This window comes from Sturnira hondurensis, unplaced genomic scaffold (assembly GCF_014824575.4).
Source record: "Sturnira hondurensis isolate 20B ecotype Veracruz unplaced genomic scaffold, ASM1482457v3 Scaffold0021214, whole genome shotgun sequence".
In the NCBI taxonomy this organism is placed as follows: Eukaryota; Metazoa; Chordata; class Mammalia; order Chiroptera; family Phyllostomidae; genus Sturnira; species Sturnira hondurensis.
In genome coordinates, this window is record NW_028093845.1 from 758082 (window position 1) to 781229 (window position 23148).

The 23148-nt window shown below is 39.9% G+C and overlaps 1 non-coding gene across 1 annotated transcript; it reads right to left on the reverse strand.

The window, feature by feature from the left end:
* Positions 1-19475: 19475 nt before the first annotated feature.
* On the reverse strand, positions 19476-19582 carry LOC118977188 (U6 spliceosomal RNA). Its single transcript, XR_005064468.1, has one exon. It is a non-coding gene; the product is annotated as a U6 spliceosomal RNA (small nuclear RNA).
* Between the last annotated feature and the right edge of the window lie 3566 nt (positions 19583-23148).

Here is a 23148-nt window from a genome sequence, read left to right on the forward strand (position 1 = left end):
TATTAACAACCACACCTAAAACAAAAACAAAAACAAACTAAGCAAACAACTAGAACAGGAACAGAACCACAGAAATGGAGATCACACGGAAGATTAGCAACAGGGGAGTGGGAGGGGCAGAGAGGGGGAAAAGGAACAGAGAATAAGTAGCATAGATGACAGGTAGAAACTAGACAGGGCAAGAATAGCATGGGGAATGTAGAAGCTAAAGAACGTATAAGTATGAGACACGGACATGAACTAAAGGTGGGGAATGTGGTGGAAGGGGGTGTGAAGGGTGGAGGGGAGTGAAGAGGGGAAAATGGGACAACTGTAATAGCATAATCAATAAACTTTATATTTTTAAAAAATGATAGCGATTTGCATTTGGATTGTGGAAAGGATCAAATCTGCAGAGCCCATCAAGTTCCTAGACAGAAAATGAACAGAAGAGACATTTTTCCACACTCAAAGCTGATTCTCTTGAGACCAGGAATTTTCAACTGGTGTGCCACTGCACACTCGTGTGCTGAGAGAATTTTTAAAACATGCAGTGCTTGACTACTTAGTCAAGAGCACTGACCTCTTTTCCCTTAGGTTATCAAACTGAAAAATAACAACATCCAACACAATAGGTATCCAATGTGAATGAATCAAAATTATACCTATTTTTGTCAGATTGGCAAAATGTATTTTTAGGCCTGACACAGAATTTTAGCAATTAGTTTTTGCGTGCCATGAGATGAAAAAGTTGAAAATCACTGCTCTAGACTTTTGACCCAGGTTTAATGACAATCCCATAACTTCTGAGTATATCCCACAAAGCTTTCTAAACAAGCTTTCAAACAGACCCAGATCCTTTTGAATGGTGACATTCATACAACAGTAGTATTTGTCTCTGGGCTTTTGAGGGCAAGAGAATAAGCCTTATCTTTGGTTTTTTGATATAATACAGAGGTAAAAATTTTTATTTGGCAACTTTTTTAAGGAAGCATTACAGTTAAGATCAGAGCCTAAGAACATGCTAAAGGTACAAAATATATTTCCTTATTTACTAATGATAATCATAGCTTTCAGTTATTGAGCAATTAGTAAGTGACATACACTGCTACTCACTTTATATACGATATCATCCATAATTTCTTGGGGGGAAAGGACTTTTTCATCTTCATTTTCCAGTGAGGAAACTGAGGCTGCCAAGAGGCTCAAGAGCTTGCCCAAAGTCACTCAGCTGGTAGGTAGAAAATCAATATTTAAACCCAAACAGTACTTTCATTCCTACTAGCTGTTGCCTCTCAAGAATGCAACGTGGAGAAGGCAATGTTCATGTTCCCTAGAACACAGAGAAGAGAGAGGAAGGAAGTCTAGTGAAGGGAGGGGGCACTGAAATGGGGAAACAATTCCTGTAACTGCAACTCTTCCAGAAACTCATAAAGCTTGCTGTGAAGAGATGGGAAGGACTCATTAGGCAGTGAAGCTTTGGCTCCTGATAGACTTATCATGAGACAGAGAGATCTCATGCAGCTATGGCACCAAGAGACAGAGGTGACCAAGAGAAAGCAAGCCCTCAGGATCAACAGGACCCTGATGCATAATTTGGAATTTCATAGACCATGGAATGAGAACATGGAAACACATCACATAGCTGTCCAGAGGGTGGGGGGCAGGGTGGAAGGAGCCCCTCCCCCCCCGGGGCATCCAGGTTTCGTAACAAATTCATGAATCTGGGTGCATTAACATGCTTCCATCTATTGAACTAGTGTCCAGGCTTCCTGGGGGACCCAAGCTTCATTCCTACCCGGCCTTGCAGACACACATGTTACCTGCCCTCTCTTAATCTTACTATCTCAGCCATAAAATGAGAGCGATGATGTAAAATGAGATGATAAAGTCTTAAAAACTAGAATAGCAATATATCGCTCCTGGAGTTCTTGTGAACACTGGGAGACATCCACACAAAGTGCTTAACACAGAGCCTGACAGATAAAAAATGTCTTACACTGGTTTTTATTCTTGGAGAGTCTGTATCTTGGACATCGCTTAAGTCCCTTCAGCTTGTTGGTCTTGGACAAGCTCCCTTTGTCACTTTACCTAAATCTGCTAGATTAATAGCCTCAACTACAAGGAGAAAATACCTGGCTTTCCAATGTTTCTCCTTGATGTATCTCTCTGGAAATGCCCGAATGAGTGGTAGGGATGTATCGCATATACACCTCACACAGCCTCACATAGCCATGGATCACTATCACACGGCAGCCCACGTGGATTCCATGTAAAATGGACCATCGGGCCTTGCTCCTGCCACATCTGCTGACCACCTATTGGTTCTTGACATCCATGTCAACCCGAGGGGCTTCTTGTCACTATAGTTCACGCCTGTATATCTGTCTCTGCCAGAATCCACACCACTGGTTTATCAACACTTGAACTAGTCTTTCAATAGTGCTTCATGAAAGCACCAAAGTAGTCGTGCAAACCCACTCTTCACTTCTGTCTGTAACCTCTCTCCAGCCATTGAAAAATGTTGTCACCTTCTAGAGTCCTGCTACTGAGTACTGGCTTATGGGACATTCCCCACAGCTCAGGTGACCCTATGTCCCCTGCTTAGAAAAGTCCTCATTTCCAGGCATGGATGTCCCAGAATCCTGTCTAGTTAGCATGCCACTTTTTTTCTCTTGGACATTGATTTTGCTAAAAATACTATGTTGTTAGGCCCTAGTGCAAAACTTGTTTTCCCATAAAGATTTTTTTTCCATAATGCATAAAGTCTCTAGAGGGATGGTTAAAATGGAATTTACTCACATTTCACAGCTTCTGGGACTACTGTTACCTTCCACTCTGATCATGGTCCATGAGAGCCTACTGGGACTGGTTTGTAAGAACTAACTGTTAGATTTTGGGAAATATGCAAGCTCATTGTTATGCTATTGATAGCTTGAAATTGGCCAACACCACAAATCAGAATTTTTTATGAGACTTGATTGGCCAGTACCCCATTTCCTCTACTTATTTTAACCAACAACACCTCCACCAGTTTATTCAGCCATTTATGTATAAATTCATCAATTATCTGTTGAAGTAATACCACTCTTGGATTGGGAACTGATCAGTAAATAAGACAAGGAGGCTTCTGCCTCTATAGAGCTTACATTTCCATGGAAGATGACAGATCATAAACCAGTAAATCAAAGAATGTAACAACTTCAACTTGCCTTAAGAGGTTAGAAGGAAATAACGAAGCAGTGAAGGTAACTTGAGTATCAAAAGTAATTTTGTAGGATGGGTTGATAAGAAACAGCCCTTTTGAGGAGGTGACACCTGGGTGAGTAGAGAAAGACAAGGGACAAGCAACCAAGCGAAGAGAGTGCTATACACAGAGACTTGAAAGGAGGAAGGAATGAGTTCCCAGCTTCGGACCTGCAGCCAGTGTGCTAAGGCAATTGAACCCAGGATGGCTGCATGATGAGGCTGGTGAGATTTAAACTAGTGCCAGATCTGGTGCATCTGGACCCTTGGTCTGACCTTCTAGAACCCCTCCTCTATCCTTATCTTATTCTTTTGATTTCCAGAACCAATGCAGGCATTTCCTCCAGATGAAACACCAGCCAAGATTGTACATGCTACCAAAGAATCTAAAAACAGAATCAAACGAGCTAATAGATACTTGATCTCGGGCAAGAGAAAAGTTTCAATCTGCTACCAGGGAGAACTATAATGAAACATTTTGATGATAAAGCTACATAATACATGTTTCACTAATTCGACCAGTAAGGAATGAGTCACTTTGAGTGAATACATTTAGTAGCTACACTTAGGAGGACAGGTTGATGCAAACCTGGCTCTATCAAGTGATTTGTAGCAAGTTTTAATTGCCTTCTTTACTCTAATCAGCCCTATGCCTGTTTCAAAACCCTACAAATACCTACAAAAATTCACTGGTGTGTGACCTTAAGCAAAATATTTTACCTTGCTATTCATTTGTAAAATGGGGTGATAATAATAGTCCACATGAGAACTGGATTAACTGAGCTCTTTCAAAGCCCTGAGACCAGTGCCAAGTAAATGTCTGCCTGTATATTGATTATTAATTATCACTCTTTTATTTGTTCTGTGTGGACGTCTCATCTAGCATAAACAATCACGAGTTGGAGTAAATGGTGAATTATTATTTAGTCCACACTCCACCCTTCAGGACTGGCTGGCTGTTCTCTCCAGTGCAGACCTTATCAGCTTCTTCCAGGAGCCCTCTAAGAAATCTGTCTTTACACTCTTCTCCTTCTTTATATTCTTTTTACTTCTTCCTGCTCAACAAGATAGAGAGGGGAAACGAATCATCAAAACAAGAGTGGCAGGTCTCCTTCAGCCTCCTGGCCCTAGCTCTCCTGGACTATTATTGCTCAGCCTGTATTTTGCCAGTCTCTCTGGAAAAACCGGGGTGTCTCTTCTCCTTTCTTCCAGTATTTGCACCTAATAAATTCTTTCTCTTCTTGGATTCTGGCTGCTTAAATTTCATCCACAGTACATGTGTGTTTGTTCCATCAATAAAAACCATATTTTGCCATGCGCCCAATTTTTTCCCCAAAGAATACGTGTCCTCTAAATGCTCAATAGCAAATGTGTGCTGGGGCTGGACACACAAAGGTAAATAAGACAAAACCCTCAAGTTTACAGCTTTCCCTGTCTTAAACTGTTGGAATGAAGTAAGTCCTGTGAGTACAAAGGAAAGTCCAGGAAGCACAGAGTGGGAGAAATCGGCAACCCTCTGACCCCCGCCCCTTACTGATGTGGGGGGGGGGCCAGAGGAGGGGAGGGGTATGCTTTGTTGCCGTGGGTATGAGGAGCACATAGTTCATATGCTGCTTCCTTTTCTCCCATCTTCCTAAGAACTCTATGCCTGGGGCAATGAGTTTGACCTTGAAAAGATTGGGAAAGAATGAATCCATCTCCTCCCCCTATTAAAACTAGGCTCAAAACGTGGTTTGCCAGGGGGCAGGAGATTGAAGGGGTCAGAGCAGGAATCTTTCTGCAGCTGGGAGCACCTTGAGAAATGCCCAGCAGCAGTTCTGTAGTGATGGCTCCCTCTGTGATGGTAAAGAATTTAGGAGCCGAGTCTGAATACCCCAGCCAAAAGAAACCCACCTAGCAGGTCCTGTGTCCCTCCCTCCATCAGTCACACTCACAATCTCTGGGCACATCTATGAATGGAGCGATTGCTCCACTGAAAGTTCTATTCAGATTGCCATCTTCAGCTAACTAATCTGAAGGCATGCAAGTCAGGAGGAAAACAGAGATGGTAATAAAGGTCCCACCTATGTTTGTCCTCTCACTCAAAGAGAGGAGTACTTGCATTGTCAGGGACAGGAATGTGTAAGGACCTGTTCTATCTTATCTCTTAACACTTCAAATAGCTCTCATAGTTGTCTGAGAGAGAAACCAACAACCTATAACATCATCTAACAAACCTGCTCCCTCTGCCCCCTCTGCTGTTCCTCTTTAACTAAGGCCCCAAGAATACACAGGCAAAGGCAGGGATGAGCTACATGGTTTTTAGAATTGGGCAGCAACCAGGGAACAAACATTCCTCAAAAGACAAAGAATTAGACCTTCACAGCCAATAGTTCATTTTGAATGTGTCTGCATGTTTAAGCCCATACACCACAAGAAAAATGTGATGACTGATTTAAAAACGGAGCCAGAAAAGTAAACATTCGGGTAGATGGGCTTGGTGGTCATCTGTAAGCTTTTCAGCTACTCAATAGGAACTCCAATTGCCTGAGCTTTAAAGCAACTTGCTTTGGATCCTGAATGACAGCAGGCTCCTGATAGCTGAGGGGTGCCTCTCCGTCCCTCCCCAGCTAAACCCTGTTCGGACAACCCATGCAAGATCTCATCAGCAGAAGGGCATGTGATAATAGTCATGTCCACAAGGGAAAAATTATCATTTCCTGGCAATCTGAGAGCACTGCTGAAAAATTGTTCTGCTGCGATCAAATTATTAATGCATTCACATCAAACAAAAACTTCTTGTCTAAGCCCTGGGTGAATATTGGATGTCATTATTTTTCCTCTCAGAATTTTGATATAACTATGCAATAATAACCAAATAATTTCATGTTTACATACACCAGGTGACAAGCTGCATATGTGGAATTATGGCATTCCATAGGGGCTATTAGAAATGTCTGATGCATAATGAAAATTGTATATTGAAGCATAATTTTTCTTCTACAGTTTTATATGTACTTGACAAAAAAAATAACGAGGCAAGAGAAATTCTTCCCATAGTGGAAGCCCCCCAAATCCAATTCTCTCATAACAATTCTCTTATTATAGATGAGGTCAAAGATGAAAGAAGAAATCACTGGAGAATTATCTAAAGAAAACATAATTATGAAATTATGGTATTAGTGTTATTGAAATTACTTTTGTGAGTATAAAAAATTATGTTAACACTTTCATGTGAAGATACATCGAACTACAATTAATTGTAAGTCAAGCTGATCATTCAAAGACAAACTAATTATCATTCTGAACAAAAAGATAGAATCTGCCATATGGCATAACATGAGTTTAGCCTTTGTCTAAGGAGTTCAATGGGCTTGAACAGTTAGTTAATTGAGTCTACTCAATATAGTACATTTAGACCTAATAGAGCTACTTTCTAAATAATAGATTCTCTGTCGTAAAATTATCTTGATATTTCCTTTAAATCTTTAAGTTGCTTTACTATCAATCTACACCTAAATAAATATCTAAGTACACAAACCACATGCATATTTAGTTGATTATCACTCTCTTCTAGGACAAGTTTAATTTAATTGAAATATTTATTGAGTACCTGTTTTGTGCCAGTCACTAAAGGAAGATCTTAGATAATGAGCCTTTTCTGATAAAAACCTACGATTTTTGAAGAAGTGTGCCAAGCCTTTTGCAGCCTGGGCCCATGGTTTCAGTTACCCTCTTTGCCCAGACGAACCTCAACACAGCCTAACTTTCTAGCCCTCCCGCTTGTATTGAGCTTGTTACACCTCAGACTGCTATTTCTGCTTTATACAAAGCAAAATGTGCTGAAATCCTTCATGGCCCAAATGAAATGACACCTCTTTAAGGGACTTCCCTGATAGAATTCATCTACGCTTAGTCTGTCAGAGCAATTTAAAAGAATGAGTTAGATTCACATGGGCTAACATGGAAAACTGCCCGAGATGACATTAGATTTAAAAGAAATCAGTAGAAGTGTGTGAGGGTTCTTTTTCACACATTGCTTCCCAGATCCATCCTCTGAGCTTCCTGCCATGGGCAGCCTTGCAAGGTGCCAGCTGATTCAGTTTGGCCAAGGGAAGTCACAAGAGATGGCTGAGAGGAAGGAGAGAGATGGGGGTGTTCCTTCCCTGCTTTGACACATGCCCATGGCAAGGGCTGCACTCCCACAGAGTTCATTGATTCCAGTGACCTTTCCTCCACAGTCCCACTTCTCACTGGCTTCTTTGATGAACTGATTACTTACTCTTTGCTCCTTCTGTGAGGGGTGGAACAGCTCCAGGCCACTTCAGGTCCCTGGGGGGGTGGAGGAGGTGGTTTCATCTGCTACATTCCCATCACTCCTAGGAGTCATTGGACTCAGTTTTGGTTTTGGAGGTTTTTAAAATAGTCTAAATGTTATTTCATGATTTTTATCCTTTCTTGGAGGTCTTCCAAAAAACAAAAATAAAATATACTTATTTTTGAAAATAGGAAAAACTTATTTAATCTTTTAACCACCATATGGGTACATTTGAATTTGATATAAATTCAGGATTCATTATGGGGTCTGAGTGATCTTATCTTTCTTCTGTCTTAACGTGTCTGACTAGTTCATGATCCTAGAGATTACATTATCATCATTCATCTTTATTCATCAATTTTTCCCAAAAATGCTAAAAAAATGAAAACAATGAGAAGTGGAGGAATAATAGAGGCCATGGAAGATTAGGCGATTGTGAGGTATGTCATCATCCTTCAGTTTCTTACTGCTGTGCCCGAAAGATTACACAATCCTCCGAGAAGATGTGGGAGACTGGAGATGCCCTTTCAAACCCTGCTTAGCAAACACTGACCACAGCTAAGAATAAGAACTTTCTACTTCCTTTTCTTAATGGCAAAGAAGAAAATTGCCACGGGAGAACCATTTGCACTATTAACCAGGAGATGGATGAAAGAGACAGAGGTTAGCACTAAACGATACTCATGATAGTAAAATGGATGTATAAGTGAACTCTCAGGTTATAAACCTTCAGATGATATTCTAGATGAATTTTCTTAAACTTATGAATCCCTGAGTGATGATTCCCAGGGGCTGGGGAAAATAGCAAGAGGAAAGTTTGGGGGAGTGATACAAGTATAAATATATCACTCCCAAAAGTTGATATATTTACAAGTTGATTATACATATGTTTCTATTATAGGCACCTTTAAAATATTATACAATTGGTGAGCTTATATGTGAAGTATTCCCCCCAAAACTGAAACTATTAGTTATCTATTGTTGCATAACAAATATTCTGAAACGTATGTGCTTAGACCAGCATACATTTCTAAGCTCATAGTTTCTTTGGGTCAGGTAGTTCAGTGGAACCTTCCACCATGAAGTCTCTTCACCACTGCAGCCCAGGAAGCCGAGCCAGGGAAGTAGCCACCTGCAAGTGGTTTTGGGCATCATTCAGTTCATCATGGGCTGTGGCAGAAGGCCTCCCCCAGCTCCTTGCCAAGTGGGTCTCTCCTTCATAGAGTCTGGCTTCTTCCAAGCATCAGCAAGCAGGCAAGAAGGCATGCCTGCAAGACTTGTGATCTAAGCACATAGACAAGGCCCCAAGACCTTTGCTGTGTTCTGTGGGTTACAAATCTGTCACTAAAGTCAGCCTACCGTGCAGGGCAAGAGATTACACAGGTGCAGGAATACTGGTTGGGGGGAGGTAGTTATTTATGATTGTTTCGAAGTCTGCCTACCACAAATATACTCCCCCTTGCAGCTTTCTGGAGGTATTATTTATGTACAACACATGTAAGTTTAAGATGTAAATGTGATATGTATATTGCAGAGTGACTGTCACAAGAAAGTTAACACCCTCATCCCCTTACGTAATTATCTTTTTTTCCTTTTTTATGGTAATAACACTCAGGATCTACTCTCTTAACAACTTTCAAGGACAAACAGGGAAGATGATATTCTCATATGAGAATTATCTTCTTTTGGTAAAAAGATATGGGACAGAATTCCTTAAACTTGTACAATGCTTGTGCCCTGGAATTTCCTTCAAAACACAGAGATTTTTTTTTGTTAAACTTCATCTTGTGATTTATAATAGTTACTTTTCACTATGCCTTTATTCCTAGTCCTATAAATTACTTGTAAAAATTTAAAATATTTAAAATAAATAAATATGAATAATCTATTGACCCCAGACCACCAGTGGTAATGACTGTTTTTCCAGGTGGATTTTTCCCATTGTTGCTTCTTAATAAGATCTCTTTATTTGAATCACGTAGCCTGAGTTTGGTTTTCTTTGAAGACCCTGATTGATATAAACTATACATAGAATTTGAACACATTCGTATTTTTTTTAAAAAAGCTTCAGCGTTTGGAAACTGCAGAAAAGAGCAAGAACTTACAGTGAGACCATATCCCAACATAGGAGCCACACAGGAGGCCTGGAGAAGACAGACATCCAAGAAACAGCATCTCTGCATCTTTGCTATATAGATGCTCTAAGAGAATCAATTAGGAGACACAAGGTTTTCCCCTGTAGTGGTGCTTCTGTTGCTATTCATTCATTTCCAGAAGAAAATCGTGAAAAGTGAACACGTGTTTTGGCAACCAAAAATTGTGAAGAAACAAAGAATCCACGCTTTGGATCCATTCTGGAAATGGACATCTTCCAGAATGATGGCTGGTCGATTTGCTGTCTCCTGTTCGTTCACTCCTTCAGCTGTCAACGGAATACATTCTTGCATAAAAGCCAGGCTTGACCTGGGAGGCACTCTTCTGGTCTCTGAAATTTCATTTGCTGCCCATAAGGCCATCCCTTTTCTTTCTTTCTCTTGGACTTGGACAGAACACCATCATTTGCTATGATTCATACATTCCTGAGAAGATGGTTTTCCATAATGACACCAATGTTAAGAGAAGTAAAGAGAAAGGTAGCCTGGTTCTGGAAGAATGTTTACCTTCAACTCTGGGTTCATGAATCATTGTGGAACTCCCAGTGTGAAATCCTGGTAGATATCTGAATGTTAAGGTAATATCATTCTTCAAATATGGGAGAGATTCCTAAACAAAGACTGCATTCCATAAGATGACCAAGGGAAAGAACTGAGTCAACAGCAAGCTTCCCTTGGTCCCAGCATATCTCTGCAGAGATGACTTTTTAACTGTTATCCAAGATGGTTTCAGCCCCTCCCCTGTCACTAATGGGCTGTGTGCTTGGACACGTTCCTGACCTCTGAGTGTCAGTTCCTCTCTCTAAACTTCTGGAGTGTTTATTTCAAAGGGTTTTGTAAATAATAAACTAGAAAATAAATCAACAAGGCCTGTTGCCTGCCCTTGTTTTTCTCCCTCTTTTTTTCCCTACTCTTGCCTAAGAGAACTGCATTCATTAAAAAATATTTAAAAGGAAATTATTCTATCGTGGCCATTTCAGTCCAAGCAGAAAGACTCTAAGGCTACAAAGTGCTCTTAAAAATTTCTGTTTTCAAGTGAGATTGTGGGATCATGCCATTCCACACAAGAAGATCACCACTTTGCCAATTTTAAAGATCAATAAACTAAAGAGAGAAAAGGATAGCTATCAGTACAAAATTGAATACATTTATATCTAAAAGTAACTGTACATCCAATCCTTAAGCTCACAAAAGAAGAAAAAGAAAAGAAGAGAAAGGGAAGATAAATGAAAAGATACAAGGGTAGTTGAAAAGGTAAGTGAGTGTCATGTGTAATAAAGTTCGGTCAGCAAAATTGGGGGAAAAAAAGAAAATTATGGTTCCCTTTCGTAAGGTTCTCAGGGGAATGGTTTAGGTCAGAGATTCCCTAACCTAAACCATGTTGTGGTATCATCATAATTTTCTTTATCTAATGATATGGGGCCATAACAGGAGAAACAAGTAATAACAACTTCAATTTATATCCAACTAAATTCCCGCATTATCTTCAATTGGACCTACCCACCTAGAGGACTGGAGTTTTCTCTTCTCATAAGATTCTCCCCACCTCCATCCCCCACCCACACATGGCAGATTGACTATCTTCTGCCTTTCTTCCTTCTGGGCCATCAAAAACTCTAAAGATATGGAATCTCTCAGTATTGAAGAATATTACTTACTAACAACTATCCAGGTAGAAAAATCAGGCCATCATTTCCAATATATTACACACAATGACTCATCTTTTTTTTTAATTTTCTGAAACAATGTGCTTATGGGACTCCCCTAATGGTAAAGCTTGTTTAGGTAGTTCATTTTATGCAGAAAAAATCCAAAGTTCTCATCTAACATCAAAGCTCTCAGAGATTTGTACCCATGTACCTGTCCTGTCTTTTCCACTACTACAATCCTTCACCATCCTGTATTTTTACTCATCTAGCTGCCCTTCGGGAAGCAGGTCTCCAAGCTGCACTGTCACCAAAATGATTTGTTCATTTGAAAAAGCCTATCCTTTAAAAATCGTGTAAAAACTCAACCCAGTCCTAAAGGTTTGTCCAAATCCTTGGGAGGCCTTTTCCAATCATGAAACCCCTCTCTCCCCTATGCTAGTAGAACTTGACTTACTGCTATGAAATGGATCATACTATCAGAGTTGTGCCAGACTTATTTTCACGTGCACCTCTCCCAGGCTGGTTTGCTGGGACTGCCTAATTGACTCCCATGGTACCCAGGACAATATATTGGATGTGGCAGAATATTAATAAACATTTCTTAACCATACTTTATTTGATCTTATGACTCTGAATATATCAACCTAACTTCAGTTTTTCATCTAAGTTCTGGTCCATTCATCACATGTTTCTAATTTTTACCCAACACCCACCATGCTTTATTTACTTGTATCCAAATGCCTTCAGGTCATCTTTGCTTAAATATCAAATAGTAGTTAAAATATCACATGCCCAAAACTGAACTCTTGATACCTACAAAAATGCTACTTCTTTAGTCTTCCCTATCTCAGCAAATATCACACCTTCACCCAATTGCCCAGAGCAGAAAATAAAACACTTTTGACCTTTCATTAGAAAAACTGTCAACTCTCTTCAAATAAATCCTGAATCTGACCACTTCTCACCACCTTCCTGCCACTATGGGGACAAGCCTCCACCATCTCTTACCTAGTCCACTACAATAGCAGCCCCTACCTGTAATTCCTCGTTTGTTCAAGCTCCTGCAATCCCTTCACTGCTCAGCAGCCACTGAGCCCCTTCAAACACAAACAGAGCATTCCACCTCCTCAGAAAAGCCCTCCTGCCCTTTCTATGTAAACATGCTCATTCTGCCTCACTCTGTATCCTATTTAGTTTTACTGTTTTGTGTGTTTTTGGCAACTCTTATTGCTCCCAATATTGTATATGACAGCAGGAAATTTTTCTGATTTGCTCACCACTGCATTCCCAGTAGCTGCCACATAGTCATCACTTAATAAATATTTACTGAATTAATAAATGGATGTGTAACTCCCTCTGAACTGAGTTCATTTTGGTGGCCCACCAATCTCACCTGCTCCTGGCAGCACCTATCCCTAGCACACCTATCATCAGGCCAGCCATGAATGCTGGCAACACATCTTGCCAGCATGGTTTACACACATGCGTAGTTTCACCTGGTGGGCTTTTCCTCTTCTCTCTGGAAACCTCAATTCTCTGCCCTGAATCCAGGCACACCTCCAATTCTACCCTATAGGAAAACACCTGTCATGGTGATTTCTTCCCTCTCTGACGTCTGCTCCTTTAATTAAAATTTCTTTATTTCTGCCCAAGAATCATGAGCTGTTTAACTTCAATGTTCTTTAAAAATTATTTTCTTCTAAGCTTGAATTGTCAAGAAAAGTTGAATTAGATTGCTAAGAAATCCAGGAGAAAAATATTTACTGTGAAGGGTTATTAATTATTGTAAACTGACAGGAAGTGATGCCCTAACTTTTAAATACTCAGAAGTTAACTGGTGACACATCGCTGTCATTTAAATATTTCTTTCTACTTCTGTTTTGCCATGAAAACTGAAAGACAGAGAGTAGTCAAGGGAAATAAGCAGAGAAGGGACTTTCCATGAGGAGGGTGTCGAGGAAAGGCTCCGAGTGGCCCTCCTTCCTTACCTAATGACTCCTAGTAGCCCCTAACATTCACCAACACTGGCTGAAAAGTGCGTGGAAACCCCACTGAAGGCACTTGTGGTTTACTGAACAAACTTGAGCTAATAATGATCTTACAATACACAGATTCCTAAACCTAGAGATAAGGTTCCACTTTTCTCAACATATCCTGGAAATATCTTAATACACTCCCAAATTAAAAACAAAGAAACAACACAATAATGAAAATAAGACCATGCTGGTCTTAGTATGGTATACTAATTTATACCATTAGTGTAAATTAATTCCAAAATGCTAGATTTCAAATCATCATTTTATTTAAGATTTAGATGCTCATCCAGTTCAAGAGTAGTCAATAAGCCAAAAAGTCCAAATCAAGGTGCCACTTGGTAGCAGTATACCTGAATTCAGTGCAGCCAGCAGCAAAATAAACTACAAGTGTAGTAGTTGGCCTGAAAATCCAAGACCCCACATGAGAGCTGACAGTCTCATTTTAGAAATCTAGGTCGACTCTAACATGCATTAAAAGTTGACTGTATTAATACATCAAGAGAAAAATATACACTTTCTCATATCATTTTTAATTATTTAAATTATTTTGAACAAAAGAGTCGGTGGTTAGCTTTCTTAGGGGAGGACACTATGATGTTTATTTCTTTGGTTCTCAGTGCAACAAATATTCTAACAATTCTAACATGCTGTTAAGAATCTAACAAGACCTCAAAATACATTTGTCAAGATTAATGATCCTCATCTATTGGTGTTCATGTTCTTGTGCAATATTTTCTCTTGAGTATGGGCTGGATTTATTGTCTTGCTCTTAACAAATGGAAGATTTGGAAGGCCACTCCTGAAAACAGATTACACAAAACTGGTGACTTCCATGTTGGGCTGTTTCATTCTCTTGCTCATTTGCTCTGAGAGCAAACAGCTGACATAGTACTGAGGACAACCTCTGGTCAAAGCCAGTAAGAAACAGGCCCTCTGCCCACCAGTACTTGAGCATGTAAATGCTGCCAGCAACCATGTGAGTCAACTTGGGAGCAAATTGTCCCAATTGAGTGGTGAGATGAGATTTCAGCCTGGTGGATGCTGCCTAACTGTGAACTCAGGGGAGACCCTGCACCACAGACATCGCATAATACAAACTTAGATAGCTGTCCTGTAGAAACTATGACACAATAAGTCTTGGTGATTCTAAGTTTGGAGAAATTTGTTACACAGCAATGAATAACTAACACAGGACATAATGGATAGAGGTGATAGGGCAGAATGCTATTGTGATAAGGCAGGCAATGATACTCATGGCTTAAACCAGGATGGTAGCAGAGACAGTGAAGACATTTGGGATATGTTTGAATGTAAAGTCAACTGGGTTTACTCATGAAGCAGATATTAGATGGAAAGAAAGTGACAGAACTTTCTGTCAAGTGACAGAAACTTTCTGTTAAGTGACAGAATTTTCATCACAGAAAGTGATGAATCCAAGTTGCTTGCCTAAGCATTTGCAATAATGGAGGTGAGTAACTCGGGGGGAACATCTCTGAGAAGAGTACTTGGGTGAGATGAACCAAGATTTTGTCTTTGATATGTGAAGCTTAAGTTGAGTAGGTAGCTGGATACACAACACTGAAGTCCAGGGGAGACTTGGATAGTGACAAAAAATGAGATATTATCAATATTATAGGGTATTTGGCACAATGAGGAGTATAGGTAGAATGAAAAAATTATCCCAGAAGATAAGTGGAGACAGCAATTTAAGAGCAAAAAAAGGTGGACTGTGTCACTGTTAAGCAGCCAAGTTTTGAGGGTGATGGGGGAAACAAGTTGTGCAACAATCTAGCTCCACTTGTCCTTTAGATATAAATAATGTCCATATTCCCTAAAGATGACTAAGCCTCTTTTTTTCCATAATGTGCTTGATAAAATGTCCAAAAACAATTTGAAGGTCTCAAGACAAACTAGTTTCACTGTTAGAACACTGTTGATCATACAGAAACTACTGGTCAGTTCCCATCCAAAATGAAAACTGAGCAGACACAGCAAGAGCCACAATCTTATTCATGAACTTGTACCCTGACCCTACCCAAAGAGATGATTGCCTACAAAATCACTTCAAATCTTAACACTTTTTTTCTACCTAACTTTAAATTCCTTGCTGAGGAAATTTACTCTTTACCAAAAATTGAGGCTTCTGAAATCTGGGCTCATGGCTTCAAGGGAACCAAACCGATGAGTGCTAAGTAGGCAGAGAGGTGGAGCAAATGGCATATCCCATGACTTGAATTCTTCATTAGTGCTATTGGCTGTGCCGCTGAGTTAATACTCAAGTTCCCATAATAGATGCATCATTTTAAATACATGTCAACCCAATTTCCACGTGTTATATTTGCTCCTTTCTTTCTTCATCACCAACGGAAAGAAATTTAGTCAACATTAATAAAAATGGAAATCTCCCTTGGAAGAGAGATGAAAGACTTGCCACACAGGCTCCAATTAAAATTAATAATCAATTAACCAGAGACTCTGTAATGATGTGAAGTCCCTCAGGTTTGTGGGTGTTAGATGATGCCCTGAGAATGCGGACATGAGAGATCTGCAGTGGGGCATAAAAGTGAAATCATTCCATGAGGGAAAGATGTAGAATTTCTGGGGCCTGATACTTGTATAGTTTATGGGTTCCACTTTATGAACAAGAATACAAAATTCAAATATAAAAGCAAAGATGCATTGGGAAGGAGAAATCAAAATAAATGAAAAATGTTATAAATCTAGCAAATACCGCTAACATTACAAATTCCAGAAAAGAGCCACCATATTTAATTGATGAACTGCTTTCACACATTTTTTCACTTAACTGTTCTTTGATTGCCTCTTTATGGCAATGATTTTGTATCACACTTTTCTACAGACAATATAAAGATAATTCAGTCTTCCCTCTAGCACAACAAAACTATTTTTATTAGTTATAGCTCAGAAAAGTTCCTTTCAGCTCCACAACTCCTTGTTAATAACATTAGTAAATTTTTTAGATTTCCTGTCTAATTTGAGAAAACTCTATCAACTTCTTTCATTTTTAAACTGTAAAAATTTTAGGGCATTTTATGTTTTCCCGTAGAGTAGTCATACAGTATCATTCAATACTTCTATTAGGAATGTACTAACAGTAATTAGTAAATTACTGTTTCAATATGATATGAACATTTTTATACAACCAACTTCTTTTTTAATATATTTTATTTATTTATTTTTAGAGAGAGAAGAAGGGAAGGAGAAAGAATGGGAGAGAAACATCAATGTGTGGTTGCCTCTCATGTGTCCCCTACTGGGCACCTGGCCCACAATCCAGGCATATGCACTGACTGGGAATCGAACCGGTGACCCTTTGCTTCACGGGCCCGTGCTCAATCCACTGAGCTACACAAGCCAGGGCCCAACTTCTTAATATAAGAATAATCACTGTTGATGTCTCTGCTTATATTTATTGTTTTTTGTTTCACATGCTATAGATTTTTGCCTGAATTCTCCTTCCCAGTTCTTTTGAAAATAAGTTTAAAGATGACTACAAAAAGTACCCTTTAAATTCACAAAATCAGAAGTCTGGAACTTTTTACTTCATTGAAACATTCAAAAATGGCTCTGCACACTGCTATTAAAATAGAATATTCCCAACTTAACTTCCCCTGGAAGGTCCCACCATGAGATGACACCACAGAACTGACAGACATCTTAACCAATGTGGTTATGCCCCTTTGGAAAAATATTCCCAGTGTACGGCTACATGAACTCATTGAGAGGCCTAAAGTTACTCTAGCTGTATGGAAAATCTACCTCTGCGTAGGTTGCCTTTCACAAAACACAGAAAGTTTTAAATAATGATTATTGAATTCTGGTGCCTAGTGATGAAGAAGGCTCAAAAAATGCCACAAAACTTTCCAATAAAATTCCAGACCCTTACAGATTCTTTTCTAAATCTACGGCAAATCAAGAAGATCTTCCACATTATTCATTAAAAAAGGATAATTTACATGGCATATAAGTAGTTTTAGAAGTATCCTGCCTACAACTCTTTCCAAATTTGCATTATCGGTGGTTTAAAGCAAATACGTAATTTTGTTGTTAACTGATTCACCCATTTTTTTTCCATTCTGTATTAGGCACTAGATTCTGGCAGATGGAAACAAATACAGGATGCGCTCTCTTCCCCGAGGGTCACACGCTAGCCAGGATGACAGGCGAGACAAAACTGGACAACAATGTGTCAGAATAGGTGCTCAGAGAAGTGAGCACAGCACAAGTCATGGAGAAGTGGAGCCTCCTGGGAAATGTCCTACCCCCCAGGACAGTCACTCAACACTGAGGTGTCAGAGCCCTATGCTAACAGATAAATAAGGTTGAGAGAGTCAAGGAACAGTGTGCAAGGGCAGGAGAGGGACATTAATTAGCTGAAAACCTTACAGGAAAAGTGGCAGCATTTATTAAATAGCAGATTTATCAGATAATTTGCCCATTGTCATGTGACAGTAAACCATATAACGAGGATGAAAGCCAGACAGGCTGGGGAGTCATTTTAAAAATGATTCTAAAAATACTGGTAACAACAATGGTAGCAGGAGTAAAAATAAAACAGCAGCAGGTAAACTAAGATCAATGTAAATAAGGTGTTAACATAGAGTGTTCCTTCCCATATAACATACACTCCAAATTTGTTTCCATTCAGTTTTCTTTGTAGCTATGTACCTAAATACCTCTATTCCTCTCCATTCTTTATTCTGCAGAAATTTAAAAACACTGTTGTATCACCCAACAATCTTTACTTTTCCCAGGAGTACTTATCTCATTTGAAGTAAATTATGATGATCTGGTAAATAAATACAGCAATGAAGGTTTTGATCTTATAAATAAGAAATGTTTAAAATGCTTGTGAAAAAGAAATAAAGTGGAAATAAAATTTCAGAAATACGTAAAATCAAGGAAAAGAAAAAAATAAATTTCTATAAATAGGAAATAAATCACTTTCTTATCAGGAGACAACTGTAGGGAGTACTGGAGGTTGCAGAAAAGTAAAAGCTCAGGTGGCCTCTAAATAAGACAGCAGATCCTCAACTCTGGCCAATTGTGGCAGCAGGAAAATTTGGATCTTGTTTTGACAGATGGCCAGTATTTTCAAGAGAAGATGGGAATCTAGATGTACATATAATATCATTCCTTTTTAGATGTTGTCTCATAACCTTCCCCCTAAAACACCACCCAGAACAAAATCAGGGCCCAGGAAACTCATTCCATTTGGGTCTATTTGCAGTTGCGTACACTCGAAGTGAGAGGATAAGAAACAGAAAGTGGAGAAGTTAGAAGCTGTGAGTAGATGTCTTACTGATGTCGAGAGTCACTACAATTGTTGACTGGCTAATGTGGAATGTGGATGCTATCAAAAAAGGCAGTCATAAGAAAAGTGAAAGCTGAAGTCAACTAGGTCATTTGTGAGAAGTGACTGTTGAGATTGTTGGCCTCATGTGAAACTGACCTTTTCTCTTTTTTTCCCTCTTGAGCTAACCATTTCTGAGGCCAGTGCTCATGGAGAAGAAACCAAACCAATACCTTCTGGCCAAGACCCCTTGATAACAAAAGGAGTGGCATGACCATGGCCCAGAGACAAGATGGGTTGGTGGTAGAAGCTATCCTAACGGGATTAGCTGAGCCCAGGGAATCGTACTGCCTGTCAGAACAGACTTCTAGAGAAAGGTGAAACAAAAATAGTGTAACTTAGTCCTGTAGTTTTCACAGCCGTATTTTTATGATATCTTAGATAACAAACAAAAAGAACCATGTGTACAAAAATAATAAACACCAGCCTTTAAATAAAAAGCAACCTCCTGGAAACAAAAGTGGCTTTGCTATTGGAAAGAAATCCTCATTAGTTTGTTTATTTGATGATAATCTAATTCTTTAAGCCAGTAGCTCCCAAACAAGTGAGGAATTTAGAGGTAAATAAAATGGCAGAAAGTTGAATTTATCAATCTGTTTTTATTTAAAATTGTACATAGGGCTGGTGCATGTGTGTATGTTGGAGATGGTGTTAACAACCAATTAGGAGTTGTTAATTCCAATTTTTTAACTACAGAATTATTGAAATTTTTTTGCATTCCAATAAAAAATGTACATTTTCTTAAATATGGAATGCTTCACGAATTTGCGTGTCATCCTTGCACAGGGCCCATGCTAATCTTCTCTGTATTGTTCCAATTTTAGTGTATGTGCTGCCGAAGCGAGCACAAAATATACATTTTCAATGGTTCAGAATACCTTAATTGAGACCACTAGTAAGGTGATGATCTTCTTAAACAGCTTTTGTGAGATCAGTTGTATATGTAACAGTAAAAAAGAAATTTGAATATTTACTAATGTCAAAAAACCCTTATATTCCATGTGACCAACATATATTTACAATTTAAAAAATAACATAAAGATATAATTGTAAGGTATGTATGCTTTTTTTCCACCCACATTTTTGTAGACTTCATCCCTTTGTCCATCCACAACTCGTGACCGCTGCACTGCTTAATTTATGAATGTCGTAGCGCACAAGAAGCATATCTTAATACCTTTGGTATTCTATCAGGGGACCCATGCCAGGAGATAAATGCCCTGGGAAGAGCGCCTTACCTTGTTGCTCCAGTTCCTCACTGATTTAAGTCACGTATTCACAGAGGTCAATGTACCAGGAGCAATGATAAGCACAGATCCTGCAAGGCAGGGCATCGATGACCTTGCCTACAGGAAGCTGTCCCCCAACCTGGCCACCTGACTTTCTGTAAAAAGGTGCTTGTTTTGTTAGTTCCTTGAGATTGACCCTGAAGTCAAGGATGGCGATTTTTATGGCTGTCTCCTTAGTGACTGGCCGATACCTGTGTTCACCAGGCCTATTTGATGAGTCAATGAGCTAGGAGCACCGTGAACATAGTGGAGGAGAGCTGGAAACACGTCAAAGAGTTTGGGGAGACACATTTGTGTCTGGGGCAATCTTAAGCCTTGGAGGTTCATCCAATCCAACCCTGGAACTGCTATGGTAATAAGTGACCCCAGACATTAACCTGTCAAGACTGGTTTTGCCAAAAAAGTGTCCTTTGTGAGAAGGATGGATTTGTTTTACTACTTTTCCCATCTGCCTTAAATTCACAGGACTGTGAGGAAATGTCTGGAAATTTGAGACAATAGATAAAATAAAATTGGAAACACAGAAGACCCCTTTGAGAATGTGATCGTCAGCCAGTAGTAATGGCTATCAGCAAGCATGTAAAGTGATTTATACCTGTCTGGCTTACCCAGGTAGGTTTGAGGATGAGAACACACCATTATGAGCTCCAGCATCCTGGATCACACTGATAAGCAGAGGGTGCTGAGTCCTCCCACCCCAAACAAGCCTTGACACATTAACTAGTCAAAAAGATTCATTTCACTCCCTAACTCTGTGGCAACTTTCATGATCTATTCATATTCCTCATCTGTTGCTGGAACTGGTCATTAAAATGAGTTAATCTCACATTTTCAATCAGACGGTTCTCTCTCTTGCATTTTAAACTGTGCCCAGTTTATCTGTGGCTTGGAGTTCCCTGTGACGTCAGTAATAACTGACCTATTTATCTATACCCTCGGCTGCTGATCTGAAAGTGGAGATCTTAAAGGAAGGACATCAGAAATTATTACCTTGGTGCATGCACAATTACTAACAGGAAAAACCCAGAGGGAGAGAGAGATGGGGAAACTCCTCTGTGACCCCTGAGTATAAGGAGAAAACCCTAGGAAAGTTTTAAAATTCCTTCTTTAAAACCAGATCAGTATCTCTGCTTGTAATCTCTGAGCTGACAGGAACCTGCCTTTACAAACCTCCCCAGCAAGTCACCGAAGAGCACCAGGTTCCTTTCTACCTACCAGCTAACCAAGACATGACCTCATTTGCAAAGAACTCTCATTAACCATGTCCACTCAGAGGTCCAATCCTTCTTCTTGGTCTCTGGAAGTTTCTCAGTTTCACAGCAATTACTGATGTGATCACCCTTCACTTCTGAGGGCAGGCAGCTCAAGGCATCACTGTCCTGATGAGTAAGAGACAGGAATCTCAGGAATTCACTGAAATTTCTGAAAAGTCAGTGGAACTACACTTTTAGAAAAATACAAGTTCCGCATTATAGGGACATAAATTTGGGGGTGGGGGTGGATTAGTAAATATTTCAGAAAAAAAAGAAAGTCTAAGGCTTTCCCTCAGAGACGATGCTTAAAAAGATGAAAACAATTGAGCTTCCATTTCTAGTACAAGGAGGGACCAGCTTCTCCAGTGGGTTGGGTAGGGCTCCCAGGTAACCTGGAAGCACAGTCCCCCTCCACTGCGGCAGTAGAGTCACTATCTCTTCCTTCTCTCCCCACAGTAAAAGCAGGTCTCATTCTTCTTCCACTATGAAGAAAAATTAATGCTAAATGAGTAAGGCTTAAAATCAGACAACTGGAGGGGGAGCTGGTTCAGGCTCTGTCCTCAGTTAGGTGGGGTGATAATCCTGCGCAGTCCTGTGGGGACTTGCTAGGGGAAGTCGGGTGGGGGAGGGCAGGGAGGAGAGGAAACAGCCCCTGTAGGTAACCTGGAAAAAAAAAACTGTTTACCTCAACAAGGGGAAATGTGAGCATGATGGGCTCCAGCGGTAGGAGGAAGGAGAGTGACAACCAGAGCGTAGACGGTCCCTGTATCATCTTCTTTCTCATCCAGTGGGGACAGGATGAATGCAGGTAAAGACAGGAACAGTTAAGAGTTCAGACTGGCTCTGAGAAGAGAGGTCAAGTGGAGTCATCAAAACCAAGAAAGAAAGCAACAGACAAAACTGAGCTAGTAGGATCTCTCCACGGCCAATCATCACAAAGACTCACATGAGCAAAATGTGGCTTAATAGTAAATCAAAAGAAATCAAATAAAATTATAGGTGTTTGACCTGAGTTATCTGACAGAAGAACAGGCACAAGCCTCCGACAGTCTATCCAGAGGCTCCATCTGTCCTAAGGTAAGATCCCAGACTGGGAGAGGCTCTCCCTAAGGACCTGAAGTGCCAGAGGGTGGGACTCGAGTAGGGACATTGGGACAGAGATGCTGTTAGTGTTGCTCTGGATTTACAGGATGCCTATGAAAGAAAAAATAACTAAGGGTTGGTGCAATGGACTGAATGTTAAAGCTCCAGCCCCTCGATATGATGGTATTTGGAGACAGGGTCTTTAAGGAAGTAATTGTATATCTAAATCATGTGAAGCTCTGAACCAATAGGGTTAGTATCTTTATAAGAAGAGGAAAATGGATGAGCTAACTCATTCTCTCTGAGCATATACAGAAAAAAGGCCATATGAGGGCATAGCTAGAAGATAGCCATCTACAAGCCAGGAGGCAGGAGCCTCATCAGACACTGAATCTGCCAGCACCTTGATCTTGGACTTCCAGCCTCCAGAACTGTGAGAAAGTAAATCTATTTACTTTCAAGCCACTGAGTCTGTGGTATTTTGTTATCATGGCCAGTGCTAACTAAAACAATTCGTTAAATTGGTACTATGGAAATTCTGCTGACAGAGTTAAACCCAGAGTTGAAGAATTATTTAATATCTAACCAGGGGTGTCCAAACTTTTGAAGTCTCTGAGCCACACCAGAAGAGTTGCGTTGGGCCAAACATTGCGACACATAATCACAAAAAAATCACCAACAGATTTTTGTGTTGGGCTACATTCACAGCCATCCTGGGCTGCATGCGGCCTGGGGCTGCAGGTAGGATGCTCCTGTTCTAAACCATCTGTTCTTTATCATAAAATTCCT